A 25,789-nucleotide genomic window follows, 5' to 3' on the forward strand; every position below is an offset into this window, starting at 1 on the left:
AGGCAAGAGGTTATTAAAAGGACAGGAAAGAAAGAAAAAAGACCAAAATGAATGTCAGAAGAGACTCTGAAAGCTATTCTTGAACGCAGAGTAGCTAAAGGGAAAGGAAGAAATGATGAAGTAAGAGAGCTGAACAGAAAATTTCAAAAGGTGGCTCAGAAGACTAGTTAAAGTCCTATATAACAAAGTGTGCAAACACCTGGAGACAGAAAACCAAAAGGGAAGAATATGTTCAGCATTTCTTGAGCTGAAAGAACTGAAGAAAAATTCAAGCCTCAAGTTGCAATACCAAAGGGTTCTATGCGGAAAATATTAAACAACACGGGAAGCATCAAAAGAAGGTGGAAGGAATACATACAGTCACTGTACCAAAAAGAATTGGTTGACTTTCATTTCTGGAGGTAGCATATGATCAAGAACCAATGGTACCGAAGGAAGAGGCCCAATCTGAACTGAGGGGACTTATGAAAAACAAGGCTCCAGGAACTGATGGAGTACTAATTGAGATGTTTCAACAAAGGGATGCAACACTGGAAGTGCTCACTCATCTATGCCAAAAAATTTGGAAGAGAGCTAGCTGGCCAATTGACTGGAAAAGATTCATACTTGTACACATTCCAAAGAAAGATAACTCAACAGAATGTGGAAATTAGGAAACAATATCATTAATCTCACATGCAAGTAAAATTTTGCTGAAGATCATTCAAAAGTGGTTACAACAGTACATTGACAGGGAACTGCCAGAAATTCAGAAAAGGACACAGAACAAGAGATGTCACTGCTGATGTCAGATGGATCCTGGCTGAAAGCAGAGAATACCAGAAAGATGTTTACCTGTATTTTATTGACTCTGCAAAGGCATTTGACTATGTGGATCATAACAAATTATGTATCACATTGGAAAGAATAAGAATTCCAGAATACTTAATTGTGCTCCTGAGAAATCAGTACTTAGACCAAGAGGTAGTAGTTCAAACAGAACAAGGAGATACTGTGTGGTTTAAAGTCAGGAAAGGTGTGCATCAGGGTTGTGTCCTTTCACCATACTTATTCAATCTGTCTGCTGGGCAAATAATCCAAGAAGAACAAGGCATCAGGACTGGAGGAAGGCTCATCAACAACCTGCGATACTCAGATGTCACAACATTGTTTGCTGAAAGTGAAGAGGACTTGAAGCACTTACTGATAAAGATCAAAGACCACAACCTTCAGTATGGATTACACCTTAACATAAAGAAAACAAAAACCCTCACAACTGGACCAACAGGTAACATCATGATAAACAGAGAAAAGATCGAAGTTGTCAAGGATTTCATTTTGCTTGGATCCACAAAGCCCATGGAAGCAATAGTCAAGATACCAGATGGTGCACTGCATGGGGCAAATCTGCTGCAAGAGATCTCTTTAAAAAAGTGTTAAAAAGCAAAGATGTCACTTTAAGGACTAAAGTGTGCCCGACCCAAGCCGTGGGGCTTTCAATCACCTCACATTAATGTCAAAGCTGGGCAATGAATAAGGAAGACCAAACGAAAATTGATTCCTTTGAATTAAGGTGTTGACAAAAAATATTGAAAACATCAGGGACTGCCAGAAGAACAAACAAATCTGTCTTGGAAGAATTACAGCCAGAATGCTTATTAGAAGCAAGGATGGCGAGACTCCATCTCACATGTTGGACATGTTATCAGGAGGGACCAGTCCCTGGAGAAGGACATTATGCTTGGTAAAATAGAGGGTCAGCTAAATCGAGGAAGACCAAAAAGATGGATTGACACAGAGGTTGAAACCATGGGCTGAAACATAGCAATGATTGTGAGGATGGCACAGGACCAGGCAGTGTTTCAGTCTGTTATACATGGGGTCACTATGAGTCAGAATCAATTTGATAGCAACTAACAACAACAATACATATTATAGACATACATTTATGAGAAAGATATATATATATACACACATACATATATATATTATATACGTATTTTGAGAGTTGTACTGAACCTCTAAGGGTGAGAACTACAATGTGTGAGGTGAAAGATACACTGGATGGGATTAGTGGCGAATTTGGCATTATAGAAGAAAAGGTTACTGAACTTGAAGACACAGCAACAGTAGCTATTCAAAATGAAACACGCACTGAAAAGAGAATCCAAAAACATGAAAAGTGTTCAGTGAACCATAAAACAACTTCAAGTGGCCTAATATATTTGAAATTGGACTTCCTATGGTGTGGATAATGAAGGAGAACAGAAGAAATATATGAATATATAATGGCCAAATTTTTTCCAAATTTATAAAAACTATAAACCCACGGATCAAGAAATACAGTGAACTAAAGCACAAGAAATAGAAAGAAAATTATAGCAAGGGACATTATAATCAAATTGCTCAAGATCAGAAATAAAGAGATAATCTTCAAAGTAGCCAGAGAAGCAGACTTCTCATCAGAAATGGAGCAAGTGAGAATATGTAAAGCAGCATTAGCCAACATAGAATTCCACACTCAGCAAAAACATACTTCATAAATGATGGTGAAGTAAAAAGGCTACTTCAGAGATACAAAAGCTGAAAGAATCCATCACTATAGTACATCACATTGTAAGTAAAGGTAAATGAAGTCCTTCAAGCACAAAAGAAATACTAGACATAATTATGGATCTATACACAGGAATTACGGATGCCACAAAAAGGTCACTACACTGATAGATATATAAGGTATTTTACTTATTATTTAATATTTTTTTTAATACAATTGACTGTTTAAGCCAAAATAACAAGTATTGTACGTAACAATTTAACACGAAAATAAAAGTCGACAATAGCACTAAGGTTAAACAACAGTTGGACAGAAATGGAAATATACTATTGCAAGGTTCTTATACTGTATGTTAAGTGGTGTAATATCACTTGACAATAGATATGGTAGGTTAAAGATGTATGCTTTAAACCCTAAAACAGCCACTAAATAACGAAATAAAGAGTTATAGCTAATACACCAACAAAGGAGATAAAACTGAATCATGAAAATATTCAGTTGGCCCAAAAAAAAAAAAAGAGCAGAAAGAGGAACAAAGAGCAGATGGGATAAATAGAAAAGAAATAAGATGATAAATTTACACCAAATTATATCAATAATCACATTAAATATGAATTGTCCTAATTACTCCAGTTAAAAGGCAGAGTTTGTCAAATTAGATATCTTTTAGAAAGCAAGACCTTTTGTTCCCCCAAATTAAATGCACTTTTATTATACAGAAAAACAGGTTAAAAGTAAAATATGGCGGTGGAGCCAACACGGTGCTATAGATAGAAGTACCATGCCATCCCTCCACAGCAAGGACCTGAAAAATTAAGTAAAACAGAGACAAAGATCAGTCATGCAACCTTAAGTGTCAAATGAAGAGATAAAGAACTCAATCAAGCACAGAAAGGAGTAAGAAACTGACAGAGAACAGAGAGCAAGGAGAGATATGAAGTGGAGGTCCTCTATCAGCTAACGTACCTGGTAACCAGTGATATGGCTTTTCCATTCCCCACCCTTCTTCCCCCTGCTGGGCCTTCACTGCTTCCCAGTGGGCCAAGGCCTCTTGGTTGGTGAGGTGTTGGCTCCATGCTGCTTGGATTCACCCCTCTTACACCAGCCGGCACCTTCAATGCCATTTTTCTTATGCTGTTGTTCCTTTTTTTGATTTCTTCTCTCCTTCTCACATTTTTCCCTTCCTTTCTCTCAAACACCTGGCTCCATGTGCCATCTCTGCTTCTTCTTGACAAGCCGTGAAGTGCCACTTGGCTTCCTTGGTCCATGCCACCATGCCAGTGGGACCCCTAGAGGCATATTTTTTCTCTTTTTCTTTTTGTTTTTCTTCATTTCTCAGTTTCTTGTCTCTCTCTACTTTCCTTCTTTTCCTGTCTCCTGAACACCTGGTGCTGTGTACCATGTCTGATCCTTCTAGATGGGCTGTGTAGTGCCACACAGTGGGGGAGCCATTTCCCCAGTCTGCACCACCACACCAGTCTGCCTCCCTTGGGGCATCATTTTTGTTTGTTCATTTGGTTTTTTCTTTCTCTCTTCTTTTCTTGTCTCAATTTCTTGTCTCCCTCTACATTCCTTCCTTACCCTTCTCCTGAACACCCGACGACATGTGCCATCTCTGCTCCCTCTTGACAGGCTGTGCAGTGCCACTTGGCTGCGAATGAGTTTCTGGTGGACTTCTTTGGGGCTTTTCTGTTTTTTTTTTTTCTCAGTTTCTTGTCTCTCTCTAACTTCCTTTCTTACACTTCTCCTGAACACCTGGATCTGTGTGCCATCTCTGCTCCTTCTTGATGGGCTGTGCAGTGTCACACATCTGGGGACCTGCTTCTGGTGGGCTCCCTTGGGGCATTTTTCTTTTCTGTCTCCTTTTTTTTTTTTCCTTGATTTCTTGTCTCTCTCTGCCTCCCTTCCTTACTCTTCTCCTGAACACCTGGAGCTGTGTGCCATCTCACTTCACCTGGATGGGCCGTGCAGCACTGCTTGGCTGGGGACTTGGCTGGCTCCCTTGGGGCATTTTTTTTCCCCTTTGTTCTTTCTTCTTTTTTTCTTTTTCAGTTTCTTGTATCTCTCTATTTCCATTCCTTTCCTTCCTCCCAGCCACCTGGCATCTTTTATTATTATTTACTTTTTTTTTCCCTCTGGGTTTCTCGTCTCTCTCTACATTCCTACATTCCTTTCTCCCAACCACACAGCCATGTTTGCCTTTCTCTTTCCTTTTTTTTTAAGCCTAGTTTCTTGTCTCTCCCTCCTTTCCTTCCCTTCCTTTCTCCTGCCCATCTAGTTGTGTGTGCTGTATCTGTCCCTTCTTGATGAGCTGTGCCTCACTGCCTGGCTAGAAAGCCACTGGCACATGGCTTCTCTGATCTGCACCACCCCAATGGCAGGCTCCCTCGGTGCTTTTTTTTTTTGGGCTCCTGTTTCTCTCTCCTTTCTCTTTTTTCCCACACTCACATTGCTGTACACATCACAATCCCCTCCCCCAAGCCTATCCACACCATGCACTGAACACTGCATCCTTGAGCAACACAGGCATAGTCTACCAGAACATGTCCTGCATTGACCCTCGGCCCCACCCTGCTGACCCCAGTACGTGCCACAAACAACCCATCTCAGCCCCACCCCTTCCACTGAACCTGCCATGATGCACCATAGCTGAGCGACTGGTCCTGCCCACTGGAAAAGGTGGTGAGAAGTATCGTGCCCACAGACGAGCAAACAACAAAGAAAGTACAGGCCACCTGCTCAGACATAACCGAAAAAACAAAAAAAGCAAGATGAAACAAACAAATCTACAACCAATAAATAAAGAAAATAACTACTGAATGTCCTGAAGACAGCAGACAATATCAAAACATATATTTAAAAAAAAAAAAAATCAGGACAGGATGACAGGATGATTCCAGTATGCATCCAAAATAAAACAGCAGATGATCTTCCAGCAGAAGAAAAGACACTGGAACTACCTGATAGGGAATTCAAATCTTCCATAGTCAGAGCTAACCAACAGTTGAAGGAAAAAGCAGACAAAAATGAAAAAATAGACAAAAATCATGGAAAAGGCAGACAAAATCAAGGAAAAGACAGACAAAACAATGGAATGGAAGAATTCAGGACAATAATAAGGAACAAAATGTCAAAATAAATTCATAACTAGAAATCATACAAAAGCAACAATTAGAAATCCAAAAGATAAACAACAAGATTTCAGAAATGGACAGTATCATAGAAGGTTCAAGGAGCAGGTTTGAAGCAATGGAAGACGGGATCAGCAAAACTGAAGACAAATAACACGCATACCACTTTGTATGAGGAAAAATCAGAGAAGAAAAATGAAGAAATCCTGAGAATGATATGGGATACAATCAAAGCAAAAATTTCTGAGTGATTGAAGATCCAGTACAGGAGGAGAAAAAGGGAAACACAGAGAGGATCATTGAAGAATTGCTGACAGACAACTTCCCTAACATCATGAAAGACGAAAAGCTGATCATCCAAAAAACTCAATGAACCCCATATAGGAACCCAGAACCCAGTGCTGTCGAGTCGATTCCAACTCATAGCAACCCTGTAGGACAGAGTAGAACTGCCCCATAGAGTTAGGATAGACCACAATAGAAAATCACCAAGTTATATCATAATCATACTTGATAAAACCAAAGACAAAGAAAGAATCCTAGAAGCAACTCAAGAAAAATGAAAAGTCATATACAGAAGGAAAACAATAAGACTAAGCTCTGATTACTTGGCTGAAACCATGCAGACTAGAAGGCAATGGGCTGACATACATAAAACATTGAAAAGAAAAATCACCAAACAAGAATAATATATCCTGCAAAACTCTTGCACAAATATGATGATGAAATTAAAAAAAAAAAAAATTAGGACATAGAAATAGATAAATAGAAATTAAGGGAATATGTAAAAACCAAACCAAACTTAAAAGAAGTATTAAAGGAAGTCCTTCAGTTTGAGAACAAACAACATCAGATGACAGCCTGAATCTAGGATGCAAGATCGCATCAGGCAGATACCAACCTAAGTGATGAACTCTCAAGGATTAATCAAAACTAAAAAATTACAACAAGGAACCAGAGAGGTTAATCTGTAAATGACAACATCAGAACAATAAAAAAGGGAATAAATGATGTAGGTACAGAACGTTCAAAAGGAGAGGAAGGCAAGATGATACCAAGTAATAAAAGACTGGTTCAAACTTAGGAAGATAAGGGTAAATTTCAAGGTAACCACAAAGAAAGTTAAAAAAACATACTCACCAAATTAAAGAAGAAAAACATAAAGTCTCAGTAAACACAAAATTTACAAAAAAAGAAAAAATAATCCACAAACAAATGAAATTAAGCACAGGAGAGTAAGGGAAACAAAGAAAACATCAGCACCACACTCATACACACAAAAAGCATTACAAAATGACAGCAATAAGCTCACACCCACCAATAATTACACTGAATGTAAATGGCCTAAACACACCCATAAAGAGACAGGGAGTGACAGAATGGATAAAAAAAAAAAAAAGGATCCATCAACATGCTGTCTACAAGAGACACACCTTAGAAACAAAGACACATTTACTAAAAATCAAAGGGTGGAAAAAAATATATCAAGCAAACAGCTACCAAAAAACAGCAGAAATGGCAATAATAATCTCAGACAAAATAGACTTTAAAACAAAATACACCACAAAAGATGATTAAAGGGAAGACCCATCATGAAGACATAACCATAATAAATATCTACACAACAATTGACAGGGCTCCAAAATACGTAAAACAAACTCTAACAAAACTGAAAAGAGAACCTGACAGTTCCACAATAACAGAGAGACTTCAACACAACACTCTCAGTAAAGGACAGAACATCTAGAAAGAAACTCAACAAAGATACAAAAGATCTAAAGGGCACAATCAGCCAGCTTGACCTCAGAGACATATATAGAACGCTCCAAAAGTACACTTTCTTTTCCAATGCACATGGAACATTCTCCACGATAGACCATATCGTAGGCCACAAAGCAACCCTCAACAAAATCCAAAACACTGAGATAATACAAAGTATCTTCTCTGATCACAATGCCATCAAAGTAGAAATTAACAACAGGAAGAGCAAGGAAAAAAACCAAATACAAGGAAACTGAATAACAACCTGCTTAAAAACCACTGCATAAAAAAAAAATAAATCAAAGATGGGATAAAAAAAAAAAAGCTCCTAGAATCAAACAAGAATGAAAACACATCATACCAAAACCTTTGAGACACAGCAAAAACAGTGCTCAGAGGTCAATTTATAGCAATACATGCATATATCAAAAAAGAAGAAAGGGACAAAATCAAAACATCAGCTACACAATTTGAACAAATAGAAAGAGAGCAGCAAAAGAAACGCACAGCCGCCAGAAGAAGGGAAATGATAAAGATCAGCACAAAAATAAATGAAATAGAGAATAGAAAAACAATAGAAAGAATCAACAAAACCAAAAGTTGGTTCTTTGAAAGGATCAGCAAAATCAACAACCACTGGCCAAACTGACCGTAGAAAAACAGGAGAGGAAGCAAATAACCCAAATAAGAAATGAAATGGGGGACATTATAACAGATCCAACTGAAATAAAAAGTATCATAACAGCATACTATGAAAAACTGTACTCCAACAAATTTGAAAACCTAGAGGAAATGGACAAATTTCTAGAAACACATTATCTAACCAAACTTACACAAATTGATGCTGAAAATCTGAACAGACCCATAACAAGAGAAGAGATTGAAAAGGTAAAAAAAAAAAAAATTCTCAACAAAAAAACCCTAGCCCACATGACTTCACTGGAGAATTCTACCAAACTTTCAGAGAAGAGCTTACTCCAGTACTACTCAAACTATTTCAGAACATAGAAACCAGCATAACCCGGATACCAAAACCAGGCAAAGACACCACAAAAAAAGAAAATTACAGACCAATATCTCTCATGAATATAGATGCAAAAATTCTCAACAAAATTCTAGCAGATAGAATTCAGTATCATATCAAAAAATAACACGCCACAATCCAGGGGGATTCATACCAGGTATGCAAGGATGGTTCACCATTAGAAAATAAATCAACATAATCCACCACATAAGTAAAATAAAAGAATCACATGATCATCTCAATCGATGCAGAAAAGGCATTCAACAAAGTCCAACACCCATTCCTGATAAACTCTCAATAAAATAGGTTGTTGTTGTTGTTCTTGTTGTTAGGTGCTGTCAAGTCGGTTCTGACTCACAGCGACCCTATGCACAACAGAATGAAATACTACCCCGTCCTGCGGCATCCTTACAATTGTTGTTATGCTTGAGTTCATTGTTGCAGCCACTGTGTCAATCCACCCTGTTGAGGGTCTTCCTCTTTTCCGCTGACCCTGTACTCTGCCAAGCATGATGTCCTTCTCCAGGGACTGATCCCTCCTGACAACATGTCCAAAGTATGTAAGATGCAGTCTCATCATCCTTGCCTCTAAGGAGCATTTTGGCCGCACTTCTTCCAAGACAGATTTATTCCTTCTTTTGGCAGTCCATGGTATATTCAATATTCTTCACCAACACCCCAATTCAAAGGCATCAACTCTTCTTCGGTCTTCCTTATTCATTGTCCAGCTTTCACATACATAGGATGTGATTGAAAATACCATGCTTGGGTCAGGTGCACCTTATTCTTCAGGGTGATATCCTTGCTCTTCAACACTTTGAAGAGGTCCTTTGCAGCAGATTTGCCCAAGGCAATGCGTCTTTTGATTTCTTGACTGCTGCTTCCATGGCTGTTGATTGTGGATCCAAGTAAAATGAAATTCTTGACAACTTCAATCTTTTCTCTGTTTATCATGATGTTGCTCATTGGTCCAGTTGTGAGGGTTTTTGTTTTCTTTATGTTGAGGTGTAATCCTTACTGAAGGCTGTGGTCTTTGATCTTCATTAGTAAGTGCTTCAAGTCCTCTTCACTTTCAGGAAGCAAGGCTCTGCCATCTGCATAACGGAGATTGTTAATGAGTCTTCCTCCAATCCTGATGCCCCGTTCTTCTTCATATAGTCCAGCTTCTCGTAGTATTTGTTCAGCGTACAGATTAAGTAGGTATGGTGAAAGAGTACAACCCTGACACACACCTTTCATGACTTTAAACCAATCAGTAAAATACGTATAGAAGGGAAATGCCTTAACATAAAAAAGGGCATATATACAAAGCCAACAGCCAAAATCATTCTTAATGGAGAGAGGCTGAAAACATTTCTACTGAGAACAAGATCAAGACAAGGATGCCCTTTATCAGCACTCCTAAACATTGCGCTGGAAGTCCTAGATAGAGCAGTAAGGCATGAAAAATAAATAAAGGGCATCCAAATTGGTCATGAAGAAGTAAAATTGTCCCTATTTGTGGATGATATAATACCATACATTGAAAACCCAAAAGACTCCACAAGAAGACTACTGGGATTCAGCAGTGTAGGAGGATACAAAATAAACTTAGAAAAATTGGTTGGATTCCTATACACCAATAAAGAGAACAATGAATGGAAATCAGGAAAACAGTATCTTTTATAATAGCCCCTAAAATAATAAAAGCCTTCTGAATAAATCTAACCAGGGATGTAAAAGACCTATACAAAGAAAACTCCAAAACACTACTGCAAGAAATCAACAGAGCTCTACATAAATGGAAAAATAAACCGTGTTCATGAACAGGTAGACTCAACATTGTGAAAATGTCAATTCTATCCAAAGCAATCTATAATTACAGTGCAATCCCAATCCAAATACCAACAGCATTCTTTAAAGAGATGGAAAAATCTAATCCCTAACTTTATATGGAAAGGGAAGAGGGTCTGGATAAGTAAAGCACTATTGAAGAAGAAGAATAAAGTAGGAGGACTCGCACTACCTGACCTTAGAACTTTCTATATAGCTATGGTAGTCAAAACAGCCTAGTACTGGTACAATGACAGACACATTGACCAGTGGAACAGAATTGAGAACTCAGATGTAAATCCATCCACCTATAGTCACCTGATCTTCAACAAGGGACCAAAGTCCATCAAATGGGGAAAAGACAGTCTTTTCAACAAATGGTGCTGGCAAAACTGGATGTCCCTCTGCAAAAAAATGAAACAGAACCAATACCTCACACCATAGACAAGAACTAATTAAAATGGATAGAAGACCTAAATATAAAACCAAAACCTATAAAGATCATAGAAGAAAAAATGGGATCAATGCTAGAGGCCCTAATACATGGCATTAACAGGATACAAACCATAACTAACAACACACAAACTCCAAAAGATAACTGGGATCTTCCAAAAATTAAACACTTAAGCTCATCAAAATACTTCCCCAACTTCTAAGTCAATTGGTGAAATAAATTATATTATGAAAACATTCTGCATCCCACTTTGAAGTGTGGCGTCTCGGGTCTTAAATGCTAACAAGCGGCCATCTAAGATGCATCAATTGGTCTCAACCCACCTGGATCAAAGGAGAATGAAGAACACCAAGGTCACACGATAACTATGAGCCCAAGAGATAGAAAGGGCCACATGAACTAGAGATCCTACATCATCCTGAGATCAGAAGAACTAGATGGTGTTCGTCCACAACTGATGACTGCCCTGACAAAGAGCACAACAGAGAACCCCAGAGGGAGCAGGAGAACAGTGGGATGCAGACCCTAAATTCTCATAAAAAGACCAGACTTAATGGTCTGACTGAGACTAGAAGAATCCCGGCGGTCATGGTCCCCAAACCTTCTGTTGGCCCAGGACAAGAACCATTCCCGAAGACAACTCATCAGACATGGAAGGGACCGGACAATGGGTTGGAGAGAGATGCTGATGAAGAGTGAGCTACTTGTATCAGGTGGATACTTGAGGCTGTGTTGGCATCTCCTGTCTGGAGGGGAGATGGGAGGGTAGAGAGGGTTAGAAACTGGCAAAATGGTCACGAAAGGAGAGACTAGAGGAAGGGAGCGGGCTGGCTTATTAGGGGGAGAGTAAATGGGAGTATGTAGTAAGGTGTATATAGGCTTATGTGTGATGGACTGACTTGATATGTAAACTTTCACTTAAAGCACAATAAAAATTATTTAAAAACAAACAAACAAAAAATACTTCCCCAAACAACTAAAAAGAGAACTTAGAGACTGGGAAAGAATTTTTGGCTATGACAAATGTGACAAAGGCCTAATTTCTAATATCTACAGGAAAATCCAACACTTCTACAACAAAAAGACAAATAATCCAATTAAAAAATGGGCAAAGGTAATGAACAGACACTTCACCAAAGAAGGCATTCAAGCGGCTAACAGACACATGCGGAAATGCTCACAATTACTAGCCATTAGAGAAATGCAAATCAAAACCACAATGAGATACCATTTCACCCCTACATTATTGGCATGAATCGAAAAACCAAAATAACAAATGTTGGAGAGCCTGCAGGGACCTTGGAACTCTTATGCACTGCTGGTGGGAACGCAAAATGGCACAACCATTTTGGAAAATGATATGGGACTTCCCTAGAAAGCTAGAAATAAAAGTGTGATATGGTCTAGCAATCCCACTCCTAAGAATATATCCTAGAGAAATAAATGCTGTCACACATACAGACATATGCACGCCCATGTTCATTGCAGCATTGTTCACAATAGCAAAGATGGAAATAACTTAGATGCCCATCAACAGATGAATGGATAAACAAACTATGGTACATACACACAATGGAGTATTACGCAACAGTAAAGAACAATGATGAATCTGTTAAGCATCTCATAACATGAATGAATCTGGAGGGCGTTATGCTGAGTGAAATAAGTCAATCATAAAAGGACAAATATTGTATGAGACCACTACCATAAAAACTCATGAAAAGGTTTATACACAAAAAGAAACAATCACTGATGATTATGAGGGAGGGCAGGGGTGGGGAATGAAAAACACTAAATAGACAATAGGTAAGTGGTAACTTTGGTGAAGGGTAAGAGAGTACACAATACTGGGGAAGCCAACACAACTTGTCCAAGGCAAGGTCACGGGGGCTCCATGAACACATCTAAACTCCCTGAGGGACTGAATTGCTGGGCTGGGGCCTGGGAACCTGGTCTTGGGGAACATCTAGCTCAAATGGCATAACATTGTTTATAAAGAAAATGCTCTACATTCTACTTTGGTGAGTAGTGTCTGGGGTCTTAAAAACTTGTACGCAGCCGTCTAAGATATTCCACTGGTCACACCCCATAGGGAGCACGGGAGAATGAAGAAAACCAAGGAAACAAGGGAAAGATTAGTCCCAAGGACTAATGGACCATAACAAACACACCCTTCACCAGACTGAGTCCAGCACAACTAGATGGTGCCCAGGTACCACCACTGACTGTTCTGACAAGGATCACAACAGAGAGTCTCGGACAGAGCTGGAGAAAAATGTAGAAAAAAATTCTAACTCACAAAAGAAGACCATGCTTACTGACCTGACAGACACTGGAGAAACCCTGAGAGTATGGCCCCTGGATACCTTTTTAGCTCAGTAATGAAGTCACTCCTGAGGTCCACCCTTCAGCCAAAGATTAGACAGTCCATAAAACAAAATGAGACTAACGGGGCATACCATCCCAGGAGCAAGTACTAAAAGGCAGGAGGGAACAGAAAAGCTGGTGATTGGGTACCAAAGGTTGAGAAGGGAGAGTGTTGACATGTGGTGGGGTTGGTAACCAATGTCACAAAACAATATGTGTACTAATTGTTTAATTTTTTCTGTAAACATTCATCTAAAGTACAATTTTAAAAAAAGGAAATAGAAGTATGAAAATAAAATAAATCACTAGGAAAAAAATAATAAAAGATGCCAAAATCTAAACCATATTAATACTAATTAAAAGAAAGCTGGTACAGCTATTCTAAAATCAGACAAAATAGATTTCATAGCAAAGAACATTACCAGAGATAAAGAAGTTCATTTCATAATGATAAAGTTCATTAAGAGAACATAAAAATAATAATGATACATGCACCCAATAACTCAGCTTAAAATACAGAGATAAAACTAAGAGACCTACAATGAAAAATAGGTAAATTCAGTTACAGAGAATTTAATGTCCCTTTGTCAATAATTGATAGAACAAATAGATATATTTTTTTAATGATATAGAAGACTTGAACATCATATCAACCAACCTGACTGACCTAATTGACATTTATAGGACACTCTTCCCAAAACAGCAGTTGTTGTTGTTGTTAGGTTCGGTCGAGTCGGTTCTGACTCATAGCGACCCTATACACAACAGAAGGAAACACTGCCCGGTCCTGTGCCATCCTTACAATCATTGTTATGCTTGAGCTCATTGTTGCAGCCACTGTGTCAATCCGCCACGTTAAGGGTCTTCCTCTTTTCCGCTGACCCTGTACTCTGCCAAGCATGATGTCCTTCTCCAGGGACTGATCCCTCCTGACAACATGTCCAAAGTATGTAAGACGCAGTCTCGCCATCCTTGCCTCTAAGGAGCATTTTGGCCACACTTCTTCCAAGACAGATTTATTCCTTCTTTTGGCAGTCCATGGTATATTCAAATATTCTTCACCAACACCACAATTCAAAGGTGTCAACTCTTCTTCGGTCTTCCTTATTCATTGTCCAGCTTTCACATGCATATAATGCGATTGAAAATACCATGGCTTAGGTCAGGTGCACCTTAGTCTTCGGGGTGACATCTTTGCTCTTCAACACTTTGAAGAGGTCCTTTGCAGCAGATTTGCCCAAGGCAATGCGTCTTTTGATTTCTTGACTGCTGCTTCCATGGCTGTTGATTGTGGATCCAAGTAAAATGAAATTCTTGACAACTTCAATCTTTTCTCTGTTTATCATGATGTTGCTCATTGGTCCGGTTGTGAGGATTTTTGTTTTCTTTATGTCGAGGTGTAATCCACACTGAAGACTGTGGTCTTTGATCTTCTTTAGTAAGTGCCTCAAGTCCTCTTCACTTTCAGCAAGCAAGGTTGTGTCATCTGCATAACGCAGGTTGTTAATAAGTCTTCCTCCAATCCTGATGTCCCGTTCTTCTTCATATAGTCCAGCTTCTCGTAGTATTTGTTCAGCATACAGATTAGATAGGTATGGTGAAAGAATACAACCCTGACGCACACTTTTCCTGACTTTAAACCGATCAGTATCCCCTTGTTCTGTCTGAACAACTGCCTCTTGATCCATGTAAAGGTTCCTCATGAGCACAATTAAGTGTTCTGGAATTCCCATTCTTCACAGTGTTATCCATAGTTTGTTATGATCCACACAGTCAAATGCCTTTACGTAGTTAATAAAACACAGGTAAACATCCTTCTGGTATTTTCTGCTTTCAGCCAGGATCCATCTGACATCAGCAATGATATCCTTGGTTCCACGTCCTCTTCTGAAACCAGCCTGAATTTCTGGCAGTTCCCTGTTGATATACTGCTGCAGCCGTTTTTGAATGATCTTTAGCAAAATTTTGCTTGCGTGTGATATTAACAATATTGTTCTATAATTTCCACTTTCGGTTGGATCATCTTTCTTGGAAATAGGTGTAAATATGGATCTCTTCCAGTCAGTTGGCCAGGAAACTATCTTCCATACTTCTTGGCATAGACAAGCGAGCACCTCCATCGCTGCATCTGTTTGTTGAAACATCTCAATTGATATTCCATCAATTCCTGGAGCCTTGTTTTCCACCAATGCCTTCAGAGCAGCTTGGACTTTTTCCTTCAGTACCATCGGTTCCTGATCATATGCCACCTCTTGAAATGGTTGAATATCGACTAATTCTTTTTGGTATAATGACTCTGTGTATTCCTTCCATCTTATTTTGATGCTCTCTGTATCATTTAATATTTTCCCCATGGAATCCTTCACTATTACAACTCTAGGCTTGGATTTTTTCTTCAGTTCTTTCAGCTTGATAAAGGCCGAGCGTGTTCTACCCTTTTGGTTTTCCATCTCCAGCTCTTTGCACATGTCATTATAATACTTTACTTTGTCTTCTCGAGAGGCCCTTTGAAATCTTCTGTTCAGTTCTTTTCCTTCATCAATTCTTCCTTTTGCTTTAGCTGCTCGATGCTCAAGAGCAAGTTTCAGAGTCTCCTCTGACATCCATCTTGGTCTTTTCTTTCTTTCCTGTCTTTTCAGTGACCTCTTGCTTTCTTCATGGATGATGTCCTTGATGTCATTCCACAACTCATCTGGTCTGTAGTCACTAGTGTTCAATGTGTCAAATCTATTCTTGAGATGGTCTTTAAATTCAGGTGGGATATAGTCAAGGTCATATTTTGGCTCTTGTGGACTTGCTCTGATTTTCTTCAGTTTCAGCTTGAACTTGCATATGAGCAATTGATGGTCTGTTCCACAGTCGGCCCCTGGCCTTGTTCTGACTGATGATATTGAGTTTTTCCATCATCTCTTTCCACAGATGTAGTCAATTTGATTTCTGTGTGTTCCATCTGGCGAGGTCCATGTGTATAGTTGCCATTTATGTTGGTGAAAGAAGGTATTTGCAATGAAGAAGTCGTTGGTCTTGTAAAATTCTATCATTCAATCTCCAGCATTATTTCTATGACTAAGGCCATATTTTCCAACTACTGATCCTTCTTCTTTGTTTCCAACTTTTGCATTCCAATCGCCAATAATTATCAATGCATCTTGATTGCATGTTCGCTCAACTTCAGACTGCAGCAGCTGATAAAAATCTTCTATTTCTTCATCTTTGGCCCTAGTGGTTGGTGCATAAATTTGAATAATAGCCATATTAACTTGTCTTCCTCGTAGGTGTATGGGTACTATCCTATCACTGACAGCACTGTACTTGAGGATAGATCTTGAAACGTTCTTTTTGACAGCAGAATACACATTTATTCCAAGTCCACAGGAAAATTTATCAAGACAAACTATATTCTAGAACATAAAGCAAATCTCAGTGAATTTAATAGGATTCACATAATATATAGTATGTTTTCTGACCACAAGAGAATTAAATTTAAAATCTATAACAAAAACGTCTCTAGAAAATCCTCAAATATTTATAAACTAAAAAACACACTTCTAAATAACCCATCAGTCAAAAAAGAAATCAAAAGAAAAATTTGAACATATTCAGAACTGAGTGAAAATGAAAACACAACATATGAAATTTTGTAGGATGCTGCTAAAGCAGTTCTCAGGGAAAAATTTATAGCACTAAACAACTATATTAGAATCAGAAGATCTTAAATCAACATCCTGAGGTTCCACCTAAAAAAACTAGAAAAAAGAAGAAATTAAACCCAGAATAAGCAGAAGACAAAAATAATCACAGCAGAAATCAGTGAGATAGAAAACAATAACAAAAGAATTAGAAAAATAAAATCAATGAAACCAAAATCTGGTTAATTGAGAAGATGAATAAAATTGGTAAAACTCTAGCCAGACTTAACAGGAAAAAAGGAAAGAAGAAGCAAATATCCAATATCAGGAATGACAGAGGTGACATCACTACAGATTCTACAGATAATCAAGAATAATAAGGTATATTATGAACAACCTAATGCCAATGAATTTATAACCTATGTGAAATGGGAAAATTCCTTGAGATATTTGATTTGATTTGGTATTTAAAAATCAATTGATGTAATTCACTGAATTGACCACCTAAAAAAGAAAAAACCATGTGATCATTTCACACATGCCAAAAAAAAAAAAAAGACAAAATCCAATATGCATTCCTGATCAAAATTCTCTACAAACTATGAATAGAAGGAAACTTTCTCAATATGATAAAGAACATGTACTACATACCTATAAGCCAACTTACTAAATGATGAAAGATTAAATGGGATAGGAGGGAGGCATTACAAAAGGCTGTAAAGAAACTTTTGGAGGTGATGAATATGTTCATAACATTGATCATGGTGATTTTTTCCACAGATGTATATATATCAAAACTTATCCAACTGTATACTTTAAAGATGTGTAGCTTATTATATGTCCATTATTCCTCAGTGATGTTGTTTTTTAAAACACAGAGATGGCAACCTATTTTGCTATTTTTTTTTTGTTTAGTTTTCTTATTTCAGTGACATAGGTAATGAAGAAAGTCTTAGTTCTTCTACCAAAATATTTTAGAAGCAGAAAATGCTTTTGAAAGAGGAGGAGAAGGAGGAGGCAGAGAGCAGAATAAGTCAGAGGCTGAAAAATCTAGAACTTAGAACAACACGAAGATATACATGGACATAATCATTCATTATTTGTTCATTCAACAAAATGCATACCCTGATATACACCAGTCATGACGTCAGGCACTGAGGTAAAAATGTGAAAAAGACAGCCTTTGGCAAGAGGATGTTCACGGTTCAGAAGCATAAACATTATCACAACAGTAGGTGCCAAGTGCATCTTGGAGAGATACACAGAACATTATGTCAGGGAAGGGGTCTACCTGCCTTGAGGGAGTTGGAGAAAGATTCTAAAGTCTAAAATCTTAAAAGCTCATAAAAGCTCTTTTATTGACCTAAAAAGTAATGACGTTATTGTTTATTGGTTTTTTAATGCTAGAGGGAGTCAGTAGCATGTTGTTGTTTTTGGGTGCTGTTGAGTTGATGCTGTCTCTGTGATCCCATGTCACAGAGCAGACCTGTCCCATAGGGTTTTTCTTAGCAGCAATCTTTATGGAAAGGGGGCCTGGTGGCACAGTGGTTAAGTAGCTCGGCTGCTGATTGAAAGGTTGGTGGTTTGAACCCACTCAGCGCCTCTGCTGGAGAAAGACCTGGTTACCTGCTTTCTCAAAAATTACTGCCAAGAAAACTCTATACAGCAGTCACATAGGATTGTTATGAGTCAGAATTGAGTCAATGGCACCCAACAGCAACAACAATAATCTTTATGGAAGCATATCGCCAGGTTTTTCTCGTGGAGCCGCTGCATGGGTTCAAATGGCCAACCTTCGAGTTAGCAGCCAAGTGCTTAACCATTGTGCCACCAGGGCTCCGTCGGTAGCATAGAGGTCAAAACATCATCTGTCTATCAAGTCCTTACTGTCACATGGTGTCTGAGTTTAGAAGCCCAGTTTCTTTGTTTGAAGTGAGTAAGGTCACGGATGATCTAAAGCTGCTCTTCACTTTTTAAAAGGTTACAAGGCACATTAATAGATTGAAGGCTCTGAGGAAGTCCGCAGTAAGTACAATTATTGTTACCTTAGGGATCAGAGATCCCTTTTACTGAAGAGCACCTACTGACAGTTCATGGACGCAGTTTGAGAAATACTGCTCTAGGCAAATCCAAGTCGTACAGGGTGGAGAAGTTAGGATCTGTAGGGTACATCTATTTCTGTAAGTTGACAGAATGTAATCCGATATGTCTTTTTCCGTGTAAAAACTTTCAACGGCTCCCTACTACAAAAGGATCAGGTCTAAAATCTTTTAACAGAGCAACAGGCCCCTATGAAATCTGATAATTGCTTAAACAGCTTTCATTAGCTTCAGACTGTGTGGCAAAGGAGTCCCATTCCCTGGCCACACGCCATGATAGCTACACTGCCGTCTTTCTTCCTATGCCTCCCTCCCCAACCTGGCCCACTGCCATCATGCCAATAGAAAAATTGGGGGTTCATCTCTTAAAATAATCTGCTCAAATGTCATATCTTTGTGAACCCTCCTCTGACTTCCCAAAGTAGGTTGGCAGTGTCCTCTTTTGGGTTCCCAGGATACATCTCTGTTGCAGCATGTAACACATTGCTACGAAATGTCCAAGAACTCCTTCAAGCCATGTGTCTTTTTATCTTGATTCCTTCAGTATCTAGTAGAGCAACTAGCACACAGTAGGTGCTTCATAAACGTGTATTGAACAAATGAATGAATGAACACCCATCCTGTTGCAACTCCAGACATATGTAACAGGCTCTTAGGAAGGCTTGAATACACATTTAGAATCCTGAATCAATTTATGTAAATCCAGCTTAATATAGAATTCGTCTGAACTCAATGTTCTGATTTCTCCCCTGCAGCCAGGTTCCTCTAAACTGTGTTCTGTAAGTGTTGTAAGAGGCAGAAATTGAAGATGATTTCATAAATTAAACAACCTCTATATTTCTGGGGCCTCTTTAATCAAAAGAGCTCAAACGGAAAAGGTTATAATACTTCATATAAAAATTAATAGTTACTGTGTTAGTATTACATATTGATGGGGGAATAAGGCAATGATACATGAAAAAGAGCATTAATGACATAGAGGACACCCCTCTTGCAGAAAGGAGTTGAGTTGTCCCTTAAAATGACCATGTGCCTAGTTTAAAGGATTCCAGGCATAGTACAAGGAGCCCTGGGACGCGATGCAATGATTAAGCATTTGGCTGCTAACAGAAAGGTTGGCAGTTCAAACCCACCCAGTTGCTCTACTGTGAGAGAAAGACCTGGCAAATCTGCTTCCATAGAGATTACAGCCAAGAAAACCCTACCGGGTAGTTCTTCTACTCTGTCACAAGGGGTTGTTACGAGTCGGCATCAACTTGATGGCACCCAACAGCAACAACAACAGGAGTAGTATATCAGGGGAAACTGTTACAGTGATAAACAGAAATAAGTTTTAGCTATGAAATAAGAAACAATAAACTCTACTGAAAAGCAATTGTCTGGGACAGTGATGTCCCCACATCCCTAGCTTGACTTCCTGAAGTCATTGCTTCTTGCCTCAGAGCCAGGCCCATCTGCAAACCTGAGTATCTTCTGTGTTCATCTACAAGGCTAAAAAGACAAACTCATAAAGGCTTTTCCTTATGTGTATCCTGCTAACAAATATTTACTAACCACCTAGGTTCTGCAGATGCAAAGATAAGACCTGTCCTCTACTTACTAACATATTAGTGAGGGAGACAAGTATATGAACAAGTTTCCACGATTCAGTGGGCTCCACGGGGTAATGTGGAGTTGTGAAGTATTGAGAGAACACTTATAATTCTGCTTGTAGGAAGTCAGGAAAGAGGTGAAGCTGGAATTGCCTCTTAAAAATTAGCAGGCATCACCAGGTAGATGCCATTTTTCATAGATGTAACAGCACTGGCCCTTCCAACAACAAAATGCTAACACTTGTGGAATGAGTCAAGATCTATCTATCTACCTACCTACCTCCCTGTCTATGCATCCATACATCCATCTATCTATACATGTTCACATTATATGAAAATATTCCTTAAAAAAAAAACTCTGTGCAAAGACCAAGGCATGCAAATTAACCTGGATTATTTCTTATCTGCTTGCACAGTTCTTAAATTATCTTAGCCTTCTCCTCCTTTCTGTGGCTCAGGGCTTTATTTTCTAGTTCATCAACAACCCTCTTATTCCAGGGTAGGCAGGATAAAGGAAAAGGTGCTGATGTTTTAATCAGTTCATTTTGCTGCTTGTTATATCAACCCAAACCCACTGCTGTCAAGTTGATTTCAACTCATAACGACCCTATAAGACAGAGTAGAACTGCTCCATAGAGTTTCCAGGGAGCACCTGGTGGATTCAAACTGCCGGCCTTTTGGTTAGCAGTCATAGCACTTAACCACTACGCCCCCAGGGTTTCCTGTTATATCAGCAGGTCTTAGTAAAACACATCTTTTTTTCCTTGCACTTAACAAACTGGTATTGAGCACCCAAAGATGATTTCTTAGACCTGCTGCTGCTATCATTTTTATTCTTTAGGATTTTGATCATGGCCTTGATTAGCCAAGTTCTATTTCTTTGCTTCTTTAAATTTCCACTGAAAATCATTTTGCCTATTCTTTTCTTCCTAAGTGGAAGATGAATTTTAAGAACACGATTTCTTACGACCCCAACATAAAGCTAAAGCCTGAGGGAGAGATAGATTACAAGTCAGGATTTCAGAAGTTTTAAGCACACGTTAAACCCAAATGGTGGAAACTACTAAAGCACACATTAAGACAATCTCAGTGGATCCACTGTGGCACCGTAATGACCAAGTAAGGTGAGATCCCAGGTCTCGGACTGGCAGAATGTGACAAAAATCTGGTTCAGGTGTTTCCTAAATGCCAGGTTTTGCCAGTAGAGAGAAGGAATAAAAAACAAAACAAAAAAATGAAATAAAAGATTGGTACTGCGGAGCTGCTAATTAAAACAATTCAGAGAATAGAAATGCTAGAGTAATTTTAGACCCGCCATAGAAGGCTGGTTTCAATGCAAATGCGGTGTTCAGATTTCTCCCTTCTCCGGGAAAGTATAATTAACTCAGCTGCAACAGGGTGGAAGTCCTGAGGCAGCTGTTTCCTGGTGCTGTCAGCTCCCCTATGATGAAGGAACAGCTGCCATCCAGCCCCTTCTGCCACTGGTGGCTTAGACCTGTGACCACCCCACAAGGCTGCTCACAGCCACCATGAGCAGATGGTTCAGACTTCAGTGGGATCAGCTCTTGCTTAAAGATAAGGGACATGTTAACCCTCAGCCTAGTTGATTCCATGCCCAATAACCATCCTTCCATATAAGATAGCCTTGGCTAATACAAAAATCTTCCCCCACCCCCTATTTACTGTATATGGTGGAAAAGATTTTTGACTTTGGTGATGCCAGCCCATGTCAGTGATGACAGCTTCTCGCCTTGAAGTTTGAGGGAGGCTACTGGAGAGAATAGGAAGACAAAAAGGTAGAAAAACTTACTTAAAATGCTGGCAAATGAGAACACCCGAAGTATTGGGAGAACACATTACTCCAGCTGCTTTGTTAGATAGGATCAAGAGACACCGTTATGGACTGAACTCTCAGCTTATCAATGATCCAGCAGGTAGATAATTAATGGGAAAGCAAGAGTATTGGGGGAAACAGCCACTGCAAGGTACATTGGTGTTCACACACATAAACAGTAACAACTTTTGCTTGTCCATTGGGCAAATTCAACAGAATGGACCCCACTGACACGTTATTTTAAGAAGCAAAAGTATTCTAAGACTGAGCTCTGTGATGATAAATACAGACTTATACCAGACCTATACAAGAACCATCATCATGAAATTTTAGAGAAGACAAAATTGAATTCATATTGTTTTGTTTTCCTACATTGCTATCAAATTGTCAGCCTTATGGTCATCTTCCGCTTCCCCACAGTCTCCTGTTCTTTCATACCTACTAAAAAAAAAAACAAAACCCACTGCTATCAAGTCAATTCAAACTTATAGCAACCCTGTAAGACAGAGTAGACCAGGCCCATAAGGTTTCCAAGGCTATAAATCTTTGCGGAAGCAGACTGCCACATCCGTGTCTCATGGAGTGGCTGGCGGGTTTGAACCACCAACCTTTTGGTTCATAGTTGAGCACTTTAACTACTGTGCCACCTGGGCTCCTATCCCCACCTATTATGGAGGCCATTTTAAGGCTGGTTCTTTTTCCTCACCCTGAATGGGAAAAACAAACAAACCAACAAACATACAAACCCTACAACAGCAACTCAGTAGTGACCAAACCCAGTGCCGTCGAGTCGATTCCGACTCATAACAACCCTATAGGACAGAGTAGAACTGCCCCATAGAGTCTCCAAGGAGTGCCTGGCAGATTCGAACTGCTGACCCTTTGATTAGCAGCCATAGCACTTAACCAACAGGGTTTCCAACTATGCCACCAGGGTTTCCAAGGAGGGGAGGAATTAAATAAATGTGGAATCTGAAGCCCATCTCTCAGTGACTGGGAGAGTTCCAAGAGCATTTAACAAATAAAGGCACTGGGAATCCTGATTTCTCCAGAAAGGAATTCAAAAGAAAGTAAGATCTTATCACTTAAGTAGAAAGATTTTCTTTTTAACAAATGATAATAAAATGATAAATGGCAGATGCCCAGGTTTTTATAATGTGTAAATGACAAAGATTAACTTCTTATGTGCATAGCAATGGTCACTATTCTGCTAGCATTTTTCTTTTCAGGCTTTTAGTTTATTGGGTATAATTCACATGCCGCAAAAATTACCCTTTTAAAGTATACAATTAGTGGTTTTTAGTGTATTCACAATGCTATTCAAATGTCACCACTATAGAATTCTAGAACTTTCTCTTCACCCCAAAAAGAAATCGTATATCCATTAGCAGTCTCTCCCCCATTGCTCCCTTTCTTCCAGCCCCTGGCAACCACTAATCTACTTCCTGTGTCTGTGAATTTGCCTATTCTGAACATTTGCTATAAATGGAATCGTATATTATGTGGTCTTTTGTGTCTGGTTTCTTTCACTCAGCATAACATTGTCAAGGTTCACCCATGTTGTAGCATCCATCAGTACTTCATTCTTTTTATTGTGAAATAATATTCCGTTTTATGGATATGCCACATTTTGTTTATCTAGTCATCAACTGATGGTCATTTGGTTGTTTCCACTTTTTTGAGCTATTATGAACAATACTGCCATGAACCTTTGTGTACATATTTTTGTATGAACATATGTTTTCAATTCTCTTGAGTATATACCTAGGAATGGAATTGCAGGGTTATATGCTAACTCTGTGCTTAACATTTTTGAAGAACTGTCAAATTGTTTTCCAAAGTGGCTGCACCATTTTACATTCTCACCAGCAATGTATAAGGGTTCTAATTTCTCCACATTCTTGCCAACACTTGTGATTGTCTTTTTATCACAGCCATCTGTAATGGTTAATGCTATGCGTCATCTTGGCTAGGCTATGATTATCGGTGGTTTGGCAGACATTGGACTGATTGTTTTCCATAAAGTAATATAGTGTAATCACCTCCATGATGTGATCTGATTTGATCAGCCAATCATTTGAATGGGGAGTTTCCTTGGGAGTGTGGCCTGCCTCGAGTATATAAATGGATGTTCTTGCAAGGTTCACTCTCTCTTAACCCTGCACTCTTCTTGTTGCCTGACTTCTGGTTCTTGGGACGTAGGCCTGCAGAAGTCTTCAACCTGTCACCTGACCTAAAGATTTTGGATTCATCAGCCCCTGGAACCATGTGGGAGCCCTGGTGGCATAGTGGTTAAATGTTTGGCTGCTAACCAAAAGGTCGGCAATTCAAATCCACTAGCTGCTCTTTGGAAACCCTATGGGGCAGTTCCAATCTGTTCTATAGGGTTGCTATGAGTCAGAATTGACTTGATGGCAATGGGTTTTTTGGTGTTTTGCAAACATGTGAACCAGTAGAAGCCACCAGCCTGCTGCCTGGCCCACAGATTTGGGACTTGTCAACCCCCACAATAGCATGAGTAGTTTCCTCACAATTGTGTGAGGCATTTCCTTGATGTAAATATCTCTCTATGTATTTATATATATGCTTCATTGGTTTCGCTCCTCTAGAAAACCCAGACAAAGACACCATTCTAGGAGGGGTGAAGTAGTATATAATTGTGGCTTTCATTTGCACTTCCCTAACAGCTAATGATGTTAGGCATCTTTTCACGGGCTTATTATCCATATCTTCTTTGGAGAAACACCTATGCAAACACTCTGGCCATTTTTTAATTTGGTTATTTGTCTTTTTTATTGTTGAGCTTTTCAGACTTTTCTCCCTAAATCATTTTTCTAGAGATTGCCCTAAGGGATGATGTTGAATCCCACCCTAGTCCAGTCCTGGCTTTGGAGGTGAAGTGTAATTTTGTAGGTATAAGAATAAGATTGAAAACATTTATTGTGTGGAGGTTACTTCGAAACTTTTACTAACTTACTGCTAAAGAGAAAGCTGGAGACTTGGTGGCGCAGCGTTTAGACGTTTGTCTGGTAACCAAAAAGTTGGGCAGTTGGAATCCACCAGCTGCTCTTTGGAAACCCTGTGAGGCAGTTCAACTCGACAACAACGAGTTTTAAAGAGAGAGCTGCTCCTTGGGCCACAGGCTTCTCCTTCAGTTGTCCATCAAGATCTGCAAAGCTTTGCCTCAGAGAAGTACCTGCACGTTTCTTTTCTCCTGAGACAGGGAGACACTCACATCCCACCTCCTACCAGGGAAGCAGGAGCCAATAGAGGACAGCCATCCATTGGTAGAAGAAGTCCACCCCGCCCCTCATGCTTTAGTTATCTAGAACATACTAGTCAGTTGACTAGTCAGTTGACTACTCAGGGCTTGGAACACTTGAAGACTGTGCCCACAGTTCCTGTAAACACACCCAGGAGAATTCAATTTGAGCTCTATTCCTTCTTGCCAAACACAATGTGGACAACTTATCAAAGTGGGAAAGGAAGAAACACTACAGAGCAATTTAAAATAGAATATGCGGCAAGATGGTGGATTTATTTCCTTAGGCCA

General features: G+C 39.2%; 1 protein-coding gene across 3 annotated transcripts in view; it reads right to left on the minus strand.

The window, feature by feature from the left end:
* The window catches only part of NTRK2 (neurotrophic receptor tyrosine kinase 2), a 444,402-nt gene that overhangs the window by 72,846 nt on the left and 345,767 nt on the right, over nt 1-25,789 (minus strand). The gene's annotated exons all lie outside the window — the stretch shown is intronic.

The sequence above is a fragment of the Loxodonta africana genome, chromosome 9 (assembly GCF_030014295.1).
Source record: "Loxodonta africana isolate mLoxAfr1 chromosome 9, mLoxAfr1.hap2, whole genome shotgun sequence".
In the NCBI taxonomy this organism is placed as follows: domain Eukaryota; kingdom Metazoa; phylum Chordata; class Mammalia; order Proboscidea; family Elephantidae; genus Loxodonta; species Loxodonta africana.